Here is a 14,244-nt window from a genome sequence, read left to right as displayed (position 1 = left end):
CAGCAATGTCGCGATACGATAAACCGCAATCGCGATAGGATACAATCCGACCTTTATCAAAGTCGGAAACGTGATGGTACGCATTTCTCCTCCTTACACGAGGCATCACAACAACGTTTCACCAGGCAACGCCGGTCAACTGCTGTTTGTGTATGAGAAATCGGTTGGAAGCTTTCCTCATGTCAACACGTTGTACGAGGTGCATTCAAGTTCTAAGGCCTCCGATTTTTTTCTCCAGACTGGAAAGAGATAAAAGCATGCGCATTGTTTTAAAATTAGCCGCGTTCATTGTCAATACATCCCAGAGATGGCAGTGCCGTACGGCAGATGGAATTTTACCGCCAGCGGCGAGAATGAGAACTGTTTTAAATACTTAAAATGGCGACGTTTTCCTTACTTGAACAGCGTGCAATCATTCGTTTTCTGAATTTGCGTGGTGTGAAACCAATTGAAATTCATCGACAGTTGAAGGAGACATGTGGTGATGGAGTTATGGATGTGTCGAAAGTGCTTTCGTGGGTGCGACAGTTTAATGAAGGCAGAACATCGTGTGACAACAAACCAAAACAACCTCGGGCTCGCACAAGCCGGTCTGATGACATGATCGAGAAAGTGGAGAGAATTGTTTTGGGGGATCGCCGAATGACTGTTGAACAGATCATCTCCAGAGTTGGCATTTCTGTGGTTTCTGTGCACACAATCCTGCATGACGACCTGAAAATGCGAAAAGTGTCATCCAGGTGGGTGCCACGAATGCTGACGGACGACCACATGGCTGCCCGTGTGGCATGTTGCCGAGCAATGTTGACGCGCAATGACAGCACGAATGGGACTTTCCTTTCGTCGGTTGTAACAATGGATGAGACGTGGATGCCATTTTTCAATCCAGGAACAAAGCACCAGTCAGCTCAATGGAAGCACACAGATTCACCGCCACCAAAAAAATTTCGGGTAACCGCCAGTGCTGAAAAAATGATGGTATCCATGTTCTGGGACAGCTAGGGCGTAATCCTTACCCATTGCGTTCCAAAGGGCACTACGGTAACAGGTGCATCCTACGAAAATGTTTTGAAGAACAAATTCCTTCCTGCACTGCAACAAAAACGTCCGGGAATGGCTGCGCGTGTGCTGTTTCACCAAGACAACGCACCCGCACATCGAGCTAACGTTAGGCAACAGTTTCTCCGTGATAACAACTTTGAAGTGATTCCTCATGCTCCCTACTCACCTGACCTGGCTCCTAGTGACTTTTGGCTTTTTCCAACAATGAAAGACACTCTCCGTGGCCGCACATTCACCAGCCATGCTGCTATTGCCTCAGCGATTTTCCAGTGGCCAAAACAGACTCCTAAAGAAGCCTTCGCCGCTGCCATGGAATCATGGCGTCAGCGTTGTGAAAAATGTGTACGTCTGCAGGGCGATTACGTCGAGAAGTAACGCCAGTTTCATCGATTTCGGGTGAGTAGTTAATTAGAAAAAAAATCGGAGGCCTTAGAACTTGAATGCAAGTCGTAGGTGTCGCCACCGACGCCAACCTTGTGTGAATGCTCTGAAAAGGTAATCATTTGCATATCACAGAATCTTCTTCCTGTCGGTTAAATTTCGCGTCTGTAGCACGTGATCTTCGTGGTGTAGCAATTTTAATGGCCAGTAGTGTAGTAGTGTAGTAGACCCTCCTACCATAATCCAGCAAAATTCCTCTACAGTAAAGGTATGAATAAGATTTGCCACCCTTCTTCCTTGAATAAATCCTTTTTGAGGTTATAATATTTGTGATAAGAAGGTCGCGTGTTTGTGGTTTCCAGTTAACGTGCGATTTCAGTCCTTAAATTCCGAACTATGTACGTACCGATTATGACTCTGTTCATTCGGAGAATGCTACAAGCTCCTTCTTTTACTGAACTTGTCAGTTTCTCACTGTCCACATTTCGTGTCGTGTCAGCCGGGATGACCGAAGAAAACAAAACTGATCTGAATTTGACCCATTGTCGTTCGTAACCTGTATGTTCAGGCAATGAGATCGGCAACATTGGGACCGCGCATGTAGTGGTTTACTGATTCTAAAATGTCGGGCGTCTTCGGCCGATGCCTGTTGTCTGCGGAATCCATCGGAATCGGTGCCACTGTGACCGCAGACTTTAGAAGGGTATCAAAAGTGTCTCTAATAACAGACTAACGCCGTCTTCACATGGGAAGAAATATATGACATGGACGTGGAGTGCGTAGTTCGTGACCACTCAGGAACGGCACCGCAGCAATTTGCAGTGATAGTTAGCAGCTGCATCTGGCGCTCTAACCACCATGAATTTGTTTGCGTAAATGAAGAGGCGTGAACCATCTGTGTTAACTTCGTTAGGCTCTCAAATATGTGAGTGGCTCAAAGAATTTTTAAATAACCCACTATTCTGTGCCGGACGATGAGCGTTGAACGAAGACAGAAGTGTCATCAGGAATGGCCCAGGGAACCGTGATGGGCCAGCTCTTGTTCTCTATATGTGTAAACCATCGGATGTTTGTAGTAAGCTGCAACTGTTTCCTGATGACGCTGTTTTTTAAGGGGAAGTGTCACAATTTTTGGAACTTTAAAGGATGAGGGGAACCCATAGGCAGATCCTGTTGCTGCCTGTACACTTGGTCACCAAATTTCAAATATATAAACGCAGAACCAAAGTTAAAATACTACCAACTTCCTTGACTGTGTCCGACGGCCTGTCACTGAATATGTTGGGGTTTTCAAGAACGATGCCAAATATTTCGTCTATAGCTATATTAGTAAACAAAATGGTTAAAATGGCTCTGAGCACTATGGGACTCAACTGCTGTGGTCATCAGTCCCCTGGAACTTAGAACTACTTAAACCTAACTAACCCAAGGACATCACATACACCCATGCCCGAGGCAGGATTCGAACCTGCGACCGTAGCAACAGCGCGGCTCCGGACTGGAGCACCTAGAACCGCACGTCCACCGCGGCCGGCTATTAGTAAACATAGTGCTGATGTCAAAGGTTCGTTAAAACCGATCGTCACAACCCAAAGTACAAAAGGGCTGCTGAGGTTGAGTGTATTAACGGTGTAATTAGTGTCTTGTATAATAAGAAGGAAGTTATGAATAATGCTTTGTATCTATCACATCTAAATTTAGCCAAAACCGTAAGTGCTAACCAGTTTAATAAAATGTACTGTCACGTTCTCGAGGCCGTCAATAACTATAAAGATGTCATTAATTCTAGACACCTATCAAAACTGTGCAAACTGTGTAGTAGGTCTATGCCAAAAGGAGTTATTTCGTCTCCTAAATGTGGCTTTAAATTTTACCCCAGGTTTTTTAATAAGACAGCTTAGGCTGAGAGAAGCTTCTTAAATATTTTTCTCGCATAATCTAAGAAAGAATATATCTGATTATGTATCTGATGAACAAGAATCTGTGATAATTTCTCGTACAATAGTGGCTTTAGAGAGTGCTAACGTTCCAGTTCGTGTTAAATGAGGTGTCTTTGCAAACAAACATCATTTTAAAGAATAACAGTGTGTTTAGAAGTAATCGGAGCAGAGAATAGCAAACGTTTAAGTCACTTATTAAAATACTTATAGACAACGATGCCATAGTCGTATGTGCTGATAAAGGGAAAGCGTCCGTTGTCCTTTCTCAGCAGGCTAATGCTGAAAAATTTGAGAAGTTTATTGCTACTAATGATACTGTTAATTTCGGGGATCAGATAAAAAAAGTACCCCGATGAAATCAGGGAAGTACTAAAAGAAATATAATGCTGAACCCTGAAGCACCTAGACTCAGAATGACGATTAAGTTAGATAAACCTGAGCATTCGGAAGAGGCCACCGTCAAGGCACGGGTTGGTGCAGGTTACAAACTTGAGAAATTGGTTGCAGGGTTTCTAAAAGGACCCTTCAGGGATTCTAGAGTGATAGAAAAACAGGGATGGCAGAGATGGTTTAATTATAGGCAACCAAATGGCTATCTTTGTCTTCAGTACTATGGATAGTAACATAGCTGCAGACGAAAGAGGTAGTATTGTTCCTAAAAACCTTCGCAGACACAGCGGCAGGCCATCGGACGAAATCGAGGAGGTTGTCCATATTTCAACTTTGCACCTGCGTTTAAACTATTTTAAATTTGGTAGCCAAGTTTTGAGGTAACGGGCGATTTGTGAAGCCCTGGAAACAATCTAAGTTCGGAGTTGGCGTGGCCGCACGGGCTCCTCAGCAAGCCTGGGCCTGGCAACGGCCACGTGGTGCCGAACGTTAGCTGAGCAACACGGGTAGCCCCAGCGCGTGGTCCGGCGAGCATGTGGCTGGGAAGTCCTTGGTGACGCTGTGTCGACGAAAGAGACTTGTACGCCGGGAGAGTCAAAGATGGCGGACTTTGTGAAACCATCATGGCAGAATTTCACAGTTCATATAGAAATTAATAGTAGCCAGATTAATCATGATACCTTGAAAAGAAACGTGTGCATTACCATTATTTTCACGACGATTCTGATGGTGTCTTCAGATTTTCAATATATTTATTAGTTTAAAGTTTAGTATCTGACTGTAAATTATACAAGTAACATCCAGCAATGAATTTCCAAAATCTAAACAGTTGATCCGATTTTGTCGATCGACGTCTCTTTAGAAAGCTATTAGTGTAAACCTAAATTGGTATGAATTACAGGCATGTAACTTGAATATGTACTTAAGTTATTGGAGATCAAAGTGGCCGTTTACTATCGATCGCGTCGGGCCACAAGTACTCCACAGTGGCACAAAAAAAACGGTATTAGCATTCTTATAAAGATATTTATTAACCTATGCCTTTGTTTATATCCGATATACACTATTCATGAAGAAATTGGTCAATATTTACTGTGTTTTAGAAAGTACAGAGACATTAGGCTACTGCCCTACTTTTGCTTGCTATTCCTTTGATATATGTTTATTTAATTTGTGTATGTATTTAATGATGTATGTGAGAGCGTGTTTATGGTTCAGCTGTACGAATATTTATTTAATTTCAAGTTATTTAAACGTAAACCCAGTATTTCTAATGTGTTTCATTACGTTTGTGAATGTGCGTTGGCTTGAAGACATGGCGAGAGCGCTCTAGCCAATAACAGCACTCGTGATGGAAGTGGACGGGAGAGTTCTGGAGAGGACAGCACAGGACATGGGAAGTGCTGGATAGTACGGCGCGAGGGACGCACGGTCGCGAGAGAGACTTGGAGCGTGGAGCGGTTTGTGCGTGGTCCTGAGAGATAGAAATACTTCGAAATGCGGACTTGTGAACTTGTGAGATTTCCGAAGTTTCTACAGTGAAGATGTAGTATGCGTTTAGAAGTGAATATCTCGCGAGATATGTTGTCGTTCATAACTAATTACGTGCTGTAGGAATCTATTGGTTCAAATGGCTCTGAGCACTTTGGGCCTCAACATCTGAGGTCATCAGTCCCCTAGAACTTAGAACTACTTAAACTTAACTAACCTAAAGACATCACACACATCCATGCCCGAGGCAGGGTTCGAACCTGCGACCATAGCAGTCGCGTGGTTCCGGACTGAAGTGCCTAGAACCGCCTGGCCACAACAGCCGGCTAGGAATCTATTGTTTCCCTGTTATTCAACTTATATTTTATTTCATTGCTGGATCATCGACACCAATAAGTGTTTCTGCAGAAATATACCACATTCTCAAAAGTACTTCTATCATTGTACTCATCATTTAAAGTCGTTAAGATAGTATCTGCGGATTTTATTTAATTGCAATCTTTCATTTATAAATTTCTACGTTACATTCGCAATTGCCGAGTGATAGGAACCTTCGACCATCCGATTCATGTGTATATTCATATTGTATACTGTAGACTCAGCGGTATGTGGCATGTAGTGCGACAACTACATATCCCAGCCCCTAGGCAAAGAAACCCGCCAAAACTTTAATATTTCAACTCTGAGGGTACGTAGTTGAAGGCCACCACACCACACACCACACCACATCATCACATTTCTTTCTGAAAGCCCGCAAAGTGTACAGACTGGTCTGACCATGCGTTCCCCCCTAGCTTAAGTTTTAGTGAATATTTTTATGTCTCATTTCTAGGAGAAAGGATGACCTGAACGAAATTTGTTTTTTGTTATGATTGGAAGCTTTCTCTCAATGTAAAACAGTAAACTATCTGAGATGAACAGAAAAAACAATCACTTAACTTTTGAATGCAGTATTATTAGTGTGCTTCCTGACACAGTCACATCGATTAAATCGAGGGTATGAAATGGAGCCGGCCGCTGTGGCCGAGCGGTTCTAGGCGTTTGAGTCCAAAGCAGCGTGACTGCTACGGTCGCAGGTTCGAATCCTGCCTCGGGCATGAATGAGTCTGATGTCCTTAGGTTGGTTAGGTTTACCCAGTTCTAAGTCTAGGGTACTGATGACCTCAGATGTTAAGTCTCACAGTGCTCAGAGCCATTTGAACAATTTTTATGAAATGGAACTAGCACTTAAAAAAATAGGTTGCAGAGACGATGAATGATCGAGTTGGGTTTATTGGCCAAATATTAGGTAAGTGAATTCGTCTCTAAAGGAGACCGCGTACAGAATACTTGTACGATAAATTTGTCAGCATTGTTCGAGTGTTTGGAATTCCCACCGGCTCGGGTAAGGAAGACATCGAAGCAACTCAGTGGCGAGTTGCTGTATTTGTTACCGGTAAGTTAGATCAACACACGAGTGTTGCGGCAATACTTCGCGAACTCACAGGGGCATTTCTGGAGGGAAGTCGACATTCTTTCCGCAAAAGAATATTGTGAAAGTTTGGAGAACCAGCATCTACGACAGACTGCAGAACCATCCTCCTGCCACCGACACACACATTGCGTAAGGACCGTGAAGGCAAGACAAAAGAAATCGGGGCTCATGCAGAAGCATATAGGCAGTCGTTTTTCCCTCGATCCATTTGCGAGGAAAATAGGAAATGGGATGACTAATACCAGTGCAAGGCACTCCTCCGCCATGCACTATACGCCGGCTTGCAGAGTACGGATTAAGATGTAGTGACTCTGAAAGTTGTGGACATTGTGAAGGTGTCACAGGCGCTTAACACGTTTCATTTAATTTTTTTTTTTTTTGGGTCATCAGTCTACTGACTGGTTTGATGCGGCCCGCCACGAATTCCTTTCCTGTGCTAACCTCTTCATCTCAGAGTAGCACTTGCAACCTACGTCCTCAATTATTTGCTTGACGTATTCCAATCTCTGTCTTCCTCTTCAATTTTTGCCCTCTACCGCTCCCTCTAGTACCATGGAAGTCATTCCCTCATGTCTTAGCAGATGTCCTATCATCCTGTCCCGTCTCCTTATCAGTGTTTTCCACACAATCCTTTCCTCTCCGATTCTGCGTAGAACCTCCTCATTCCTTACCTCATCAGTCCACCTAATTTTCAACATTCTTCTGTAGCACCACATATCAAATGCTTCGATTCTCTTCTGTTCCGGTTTTCCTACAGTCCATGTTTCACTACCATACAATGCTGTACTCCAGACGTACATCCTCAGAAATTTCTTCCTCAAATTAAGGCCGGTATTTGATATTAGTAGACTTCTCTTGGCCAGAAATGCCTTTTTGCCATAGCGAGTCTGCTTTTGATGTCCTCCTTGCTCCGTCCGTCATTGGTTATTTTACTGCCTAGGTAGCACAATTCCTTAACTTCATTGACTTCGTGACCATCAATCCTGATGTTAAGTTTCTCGCTGTTCTCATTTCTACTACTTCTCATTACCTTCGTCTTTCTCCGATCTACTCACAAACCATACTGTGTACTCATTAGACTGTTCATTCCGTTCAGCAGATCATTTAATTCTTCTTCACTTTCACTCAGGATAGCAATGTTATCAGCGAATCGTATCATTGATATCCTTTCATCTTGTATTTTAATTCCACTCCTGAATCTTTCTTTTATTTCCATCATTGCTTCCTCGATGTACAGATTGAAGAGCAGGGGCGAAAGGCTACAGCCTTGTCTTACACCCTTCTTAATACGAGCACTTCGTTCTTGATCGTCCACTCTTATTATTCCCTCTTGGTTGTTGTACATATTGTATATGACTCGTCTCTCCCTATAGCTTACTCCTACTTTTTCAGAATCTCGAACAGCTTGCACCATTTTATATTGTCGAACGCTTTTTCCAGGTCGACAAATCCTATGAAAGTGTCTTGATTTTTCTTTAGCCTTGCTTCCATTATTAGCCGTAACGTCAGAATTGCCTCTCTCGTCCCTTTACTTTCCCTAAAGCCAAACTGGTCGTCACCTAGCGCATTCTCAGTTTTCTTTTCCATTCTTCTGTATATTATTCTTGTAAGCAGCTTCGATGCATGAGCTGTTAAGCTGATTGTGCGATAATTCTCGCACTTGTCAGCTCTTGCCGTCTTCGGAATTGTGTGGATGATGCTTTTCCGAAGTCAGATGGTATATCGCCAGACTCATATATTCTACACACCAACGTGAATAGTCGTTTTGTCGCCACTTCCCCCAATGATTTTAGAAATTCTGATGGAATGTTATCTATCCCTTCTGCCTTATTTGACCGTAAGTCCTCCAAAGCTCTTTTAAATTCCGATTCTAATACTGGATCCCCTATCTCTTCTAAATCGACTCCTGTTTAATATTCAGATAATACTGCGGCAAGTCGCTCACAGCTCGATTTTATAACTGCTTGTATCCATCAGATGCATTATAGATAATCACGTAAGACGTTCTAAGTACGATTCGGTAGCACAGTCAACTGTGAAGTGGCGTGCATTGAGATCCAATGATGTTCGCGTCTCACTGGTAAAACGGGTTTCAAAATAAAGTTGCGTGCGACCAGGTGCTGTTTTATCCGGGTACTAATTATAACAGCCGCTGTGGCCCTGTGGCCCTGTCTGCGTTCACTGACGTTCCATTCCTTCTTAATCAAAGTACCACTGATTACAGAGCCCCCATGGCCGACACTACCGGCTCACGCATGTGCGTAGGCGCTAAACTCGGCGTTAGTTGGTTCCAATTCAGATTGTTGTAGAAATTTCCATCGACAGTGTTTGTTAGGTGAGGTGTTGACGTCAATTCCCTGTTCAGCAGGCTTGGTGCCAGTGTCCTCAATTAAATATCACACCTCTCCTCAGTGTTTTGTGCAGTAACGACACGTAACGCTGTTGACGGTGATCCGTTCGTCGGGGAGAGGAACAACGGCCCCACTGGCGCTGTTCAGAATCCGAAATGAGATTTCACCTTCTCCCTTCACTCACCATCATCATCACCACCATTGTCATCGTGAAGACGAACATGACACCACAGTTTACATAGCTCAGTTATAGCAGCTACACTCAACAGATACACAACTCTCATCCAACACGACGAAAGGGACCATTGTGTGGGGAGGAAGAAAACACTTCGAGATTAGACGACTGGACCTATCCGCCGGGGTCTCCCAGCCATCAACGCCGTATGACTCTTCCGGTCTTTTTACCAGTGAAGACGGTATTTGCACAAGAAAACGAGTTTCCATGATTTTCTGAGCCATCAATGTCTTACGGCTCTTCCGTGATAACGTATTTGTACAAGCAAAATGAGTCTCGATGCTTTTACGAGGAAATGAAAAAACAAGCGGTATAATACAAAATACACTACTTATACACGTAACGAAATTACTGTCGGTGTATTTTTACATTTTTTGCCTCCGTACGTAATAAGTTAATATCAAAGAAAATTTTAAATTCTACTTAATCCGTTCAGATGCACAACGATTCTGTTTGAGTGAAACACTTTGGAAAGATTTGCACTGAAGTGCAAAAGAAACTGGTATAGATATGCGTATTCAAATTTGGAGATATGCAAACAGGCAGGATACGGCGCTGCGGTCGGCAACGCCTAAGTAAGGCTCTGAGCACTATGGGACTTAACATCTGTGGTCATCAGTCCCCTAGAACTACTTAAACCTAACTAACCTAAGGACATCACACACATCCATGCCCGAGGCAGGATTCGAACCTGCGACCGTAGCAGTCGCGCGGTTCCGGACTGAGCGCCTAGAACCGCTAGACCACCGCGGCCGGCGCCTAAATAAGACAACAAGCGTGTGGCGCAGTTGTTAGATCGGTTACTGCTGGTGCAACGGCAGGTTATTAACATTTAAGTGAGTTTCAACGTGGTGTTATATCGGCGCACGAGCGATGGGACACAGCATCTCCGAGACAGTGATGAAGTGACGATTTTCCCGTAAGACCATTACATGAGTGTACCTTGAATATCAGGAATCCGGTAAAACATCAAACTTCTGACATCGCTGCAGTCGGAAAAAGATCCTTCAAGAACAGGCCTAACGACGTCTGAAGAGAATATGTGTACGTGACAGAAGTGCAACCCTTCCGCAAACTGCTGCAGATTTCAATGCTGTGCCATCAACAAGTATCAGCGTGCGTACCATTCTACGAAACATCGATATGGGCTTTCGGAGTCGAATGACGACTCGTGTACCCTTGATGACAGCACGACACAAAGCTTTACGCCTCGCCTGTGCCCGTCAACACCAACATTGGACTGTTGATGACTCGAAACAGGTTGCATGGTCGGACGAGTCTCGTTTCAAATTGATTAGAGCGGAAGGACGTGCAAGGGTTTGGAGACAACCTCATCAATCCATGGGCCCTGCATGTCAGCAGGGGACTGTTCAAGTCAGTGGAGGCTCCGTAATAGTGTGGCGGGTGTGCAGTTGGAGTGATATGGGACCCCTGATGCGTCTAGATATGTCTCTGACATCCATTCATGTCCATTGTGCATTCCGACAGACTTGGGCAATTCTAACAGGACTATGTAACACCCCACACGTTCTATTATTTATTGTGGAGGTTGAGCTGAAGATCATTTACTGAAACTTTCATTTTTGGTAGGGTCAATAAGTTTGAAAATTACATTGGTGATACCGTCGTGGTTGCGGTAGACCACCCAGACACATCCCTGTAACTGTGATCGGTATTAGAACCACGGTCAAACCGCAGCGCCACAAAACCTCTTAAATACGGCAGGCAACACAATATGTAAAATGAGTATGGAACGGTAACATAGCAATAAATAATTTAAAACTGACTCTGAATGCTACTGTGCCCTACAGATTAAACTTTCAATCATCACCAGTCACAACACACATAACAGAGAACTACCGTGTTCAATGCACCACCTTAAGACTACTGCATTACGCGCTACGCTCTCTACACACCAAAACGTCAGTAGCCCATGCCAGTCACTTCTCGCGTAGTGGAATTTAAATAGCTTAGAGTACCTTGAGATAGATGTATCTAAAGCAGGCCAGCATAACATCTCTAGATTTCCATGGGTATCATTATTCTAGGTAATTAATAAGTATGTCAAACTAAGGGATGTGGTGCACCACATCCAACTTTAGAATAAAGGGGGTGCGCAAAAACAAGTTCTCGTACTAGTGCTCGCAGTTAAATTAAATACTACATTGACAACCAGCATAACAATGACACCCGACAAACCGCCATCCGCTGTCTCCTCCTACCGTCCCATCAGCCTTACCTCGGTCTTCAGCAAGCTCCTGGAATCCATCCTTACCCTACGCATCCACCAGCATATCCGCCAGCACTGCCTCCTTCCCACTACCCAGTGTGGCTTTGAACCATCCTTCTCTGCGGATGACCTTCTCCTTCCCCTCACTCATCTCATCTCTGAACAGCTCAACTCCCGTCGATCCGCTATCTTCCCCTCCCTCGACCTTGAGCGTGCTTACGACCGAGTGTGGCATTCCGGTCTCCTCTTCAAGCTCCAAACCTTCGCCCTTCCAATCAATTACATCCATCTGATCAGGTCCTTTCTTTCCCAACGTCCTTCCTACGTCACCATCCATAACACGGATTCCTACACCTTCTACCCCTCCGCCAGTGTGCCCCAAGGTTCTGTTCTCTCCCCTCTTCTCTACATTCAGTATATGGCGGACATGCCGCCACCTTCATCTCACCGTCCACCTTCTCCAGTACGCCGATGACACCGCCTTCCTTGCCCTCGCCCCCACCCTGCAACGCTCCCAACACCTTTTCCAATCCCATCTTGACCCGTTCACCACTTGGTGCAACCAGTGGTTGCTCAAGGTCAATCCTTTTAAGACCCAGGCGATCATTGTAGGCAAAACCATCCCTTCCTTCTGTCTCCTCGATTTCTATATCACCATTCATGGCCGTCCTATCGCCCTCACCCCCACCCTCAAGTAACTTGGCGTCACCCTTGACTGTCGCCTCTCCTGAACCCCCCATCTACAGACAATCCAAGGCACACTCCCGACTTTGTCTCCTCAAGCTCCTTTCTGGATGCACATGGGGTCTGGACCCCTCCACCATCCTCCACACCTATAAATCCCTCATCCATCCTATCCTCTGCTACGACCACCCTGCCTAGATCTCCGCCCCCCCTGCCTTTTACAAATCCCTTCAAATCCTAGAACGCCATGCTCTCCGCCTCACCTATCGCATCCGTCTCCCCTCCCCCCCCCCCCCCCCCCACATGGATCCTGTATGACCTTATTCCATTCCCGCACCTCCTCCTTTTCCTCGAACAGATACAGATCCTCTACACCTCCCGTAAACTTGATCCCCCTCACCCACTTGTCGCTCCCATCCTCTCCCACCCCCATCCACTGCCGCACCTGTATTCTCACGTGCCACCTACTCTTTTCTCTCCGTTCTCCATACCCTCGCCCAAGGTGGCTTCCACCAACTCCCCCTCCCTGATGATGCCCTCATCCCCTCCATCTACCCCTCCTACCAACTTCAATCCTCCCACACCCTGTGTTTCTTCCTTAGGACACCCTCCCTCCCCCCTACCTTCCTCCCCCCTTCTCCCCCCAGGCTTCCCCTACCCCCGCCCCGTACCTTCTTCTCTCCCCCTCCCATCTCCTCTGCCACTGGCATCTACACTCTCCCCTCTACCTCCTCTCCCACCTTTTCCCCTTTTGGCAGGTCCCCGGACTCGTACACGTTAAGTGAACATTCGCGCACCGGAGATCATCGCCATCGGTTCTGTGTGTGTGTGTGCCGTCGTGTTAGTGGTTCAGTGTCTTCAGCGCCCACGCTCCTTCGTTCAGGTGTGTCATCTCAGTCATCAGTGTTCGTGTACAGTGCTGACCGTTTTTTATTTTACTACACCTGTGAACGGCTCCGTGTTTTTTACTCATGTGTCTACTGTTTTTCGTCCACCATTATGTTTTGTTTTTCTGTGTCTTCCTTGTTTCTACTGTCTGTGGCCGAAGAGCGGCGTAAAATTGCCGCTGCCGGCCCACCTTCTGTACAAGGTGTTAAAATAACAATAAAGTAAAAAAGAACACAGCAACGACACGCAGTCTGCACATTATAAGAATTACGGTACAAAATCTTCGGTTTTTTGCTCACTCTTACTGAGGCCATAAACACACTTCCTGGTATCTGTCAATGGAATTCATTGGACGTCTAATACCTTCACGATAACTAATGCTCATGGGCAAAACCCTCCTCTTTTATCGCGCGTGCGGTGCCCGAAAGGGAAACAATCCTAAATACAATAACATCTTGCACGATATGCGCTCGTGTGTAAAATATGTAATCACATTCTCGCACAAGTGTGTAAAACGTCATTGTAGAATACCCTTACAGCATTCAGCATACTCGCCGTGCTAGCACCTCGCATTTGATTTGGACAACACTGACCTTTTTCCACGTAGACAGTGACACATGACCTACCACGCAAAGTACGTAGTTAATTCGAGGCGCTTGGTGTCCAAATGAATCCACAGAATCTCAGTCTTGGCAGCAGCACTCCCAATAGCATCTCTTTTTCACTAACAAATTGTTTCCTTGAGACAACAGTGAACACTCGCCAAAACAGCGAAGCAAAGGCTATTGTAGTAACAGCGACGATGGAACAAAATGCAACCGCACGCCACTAACAATTTCACCCACAGGAGCTTGTCTGCACAAGACGACCACCAACTACAACAATCTTAACTAAAACAATTAATAGAAGACCTCAAGTATAACACAAACCAATCAAACTCAACATAAAAGAGTCTCCCTTCAATAACCGGGTATCTGCTATGATACGTACAATCATTCCAAACATAACTGAGAAATGCGAAATTCACAGTTCCAAAAGAAATAGATCAACGATGTGGCCACGAACACCGACTATTAACACATTCCGAAACGACAGACACCATATACACTGTGTTTCCA

This window comes from Schistocerca cancellata, chromosome 9 (genome assembly GCF_023864275.1).
Source record: "Schistocerca cancellata isolate TAMUIC-IGC-003103 chromosome 9, iqSchCanc2.1, whole genome shotgun sequence".
Lineage (NCBI taxonomy): Eukaryota > Metazoa > Arthropoda > Insecta > Orthoptera > Acrididae > Schistocerca > Schistocerca cancellata.
Note: the sequence above shows the minus strand (reverse complement) of the source record.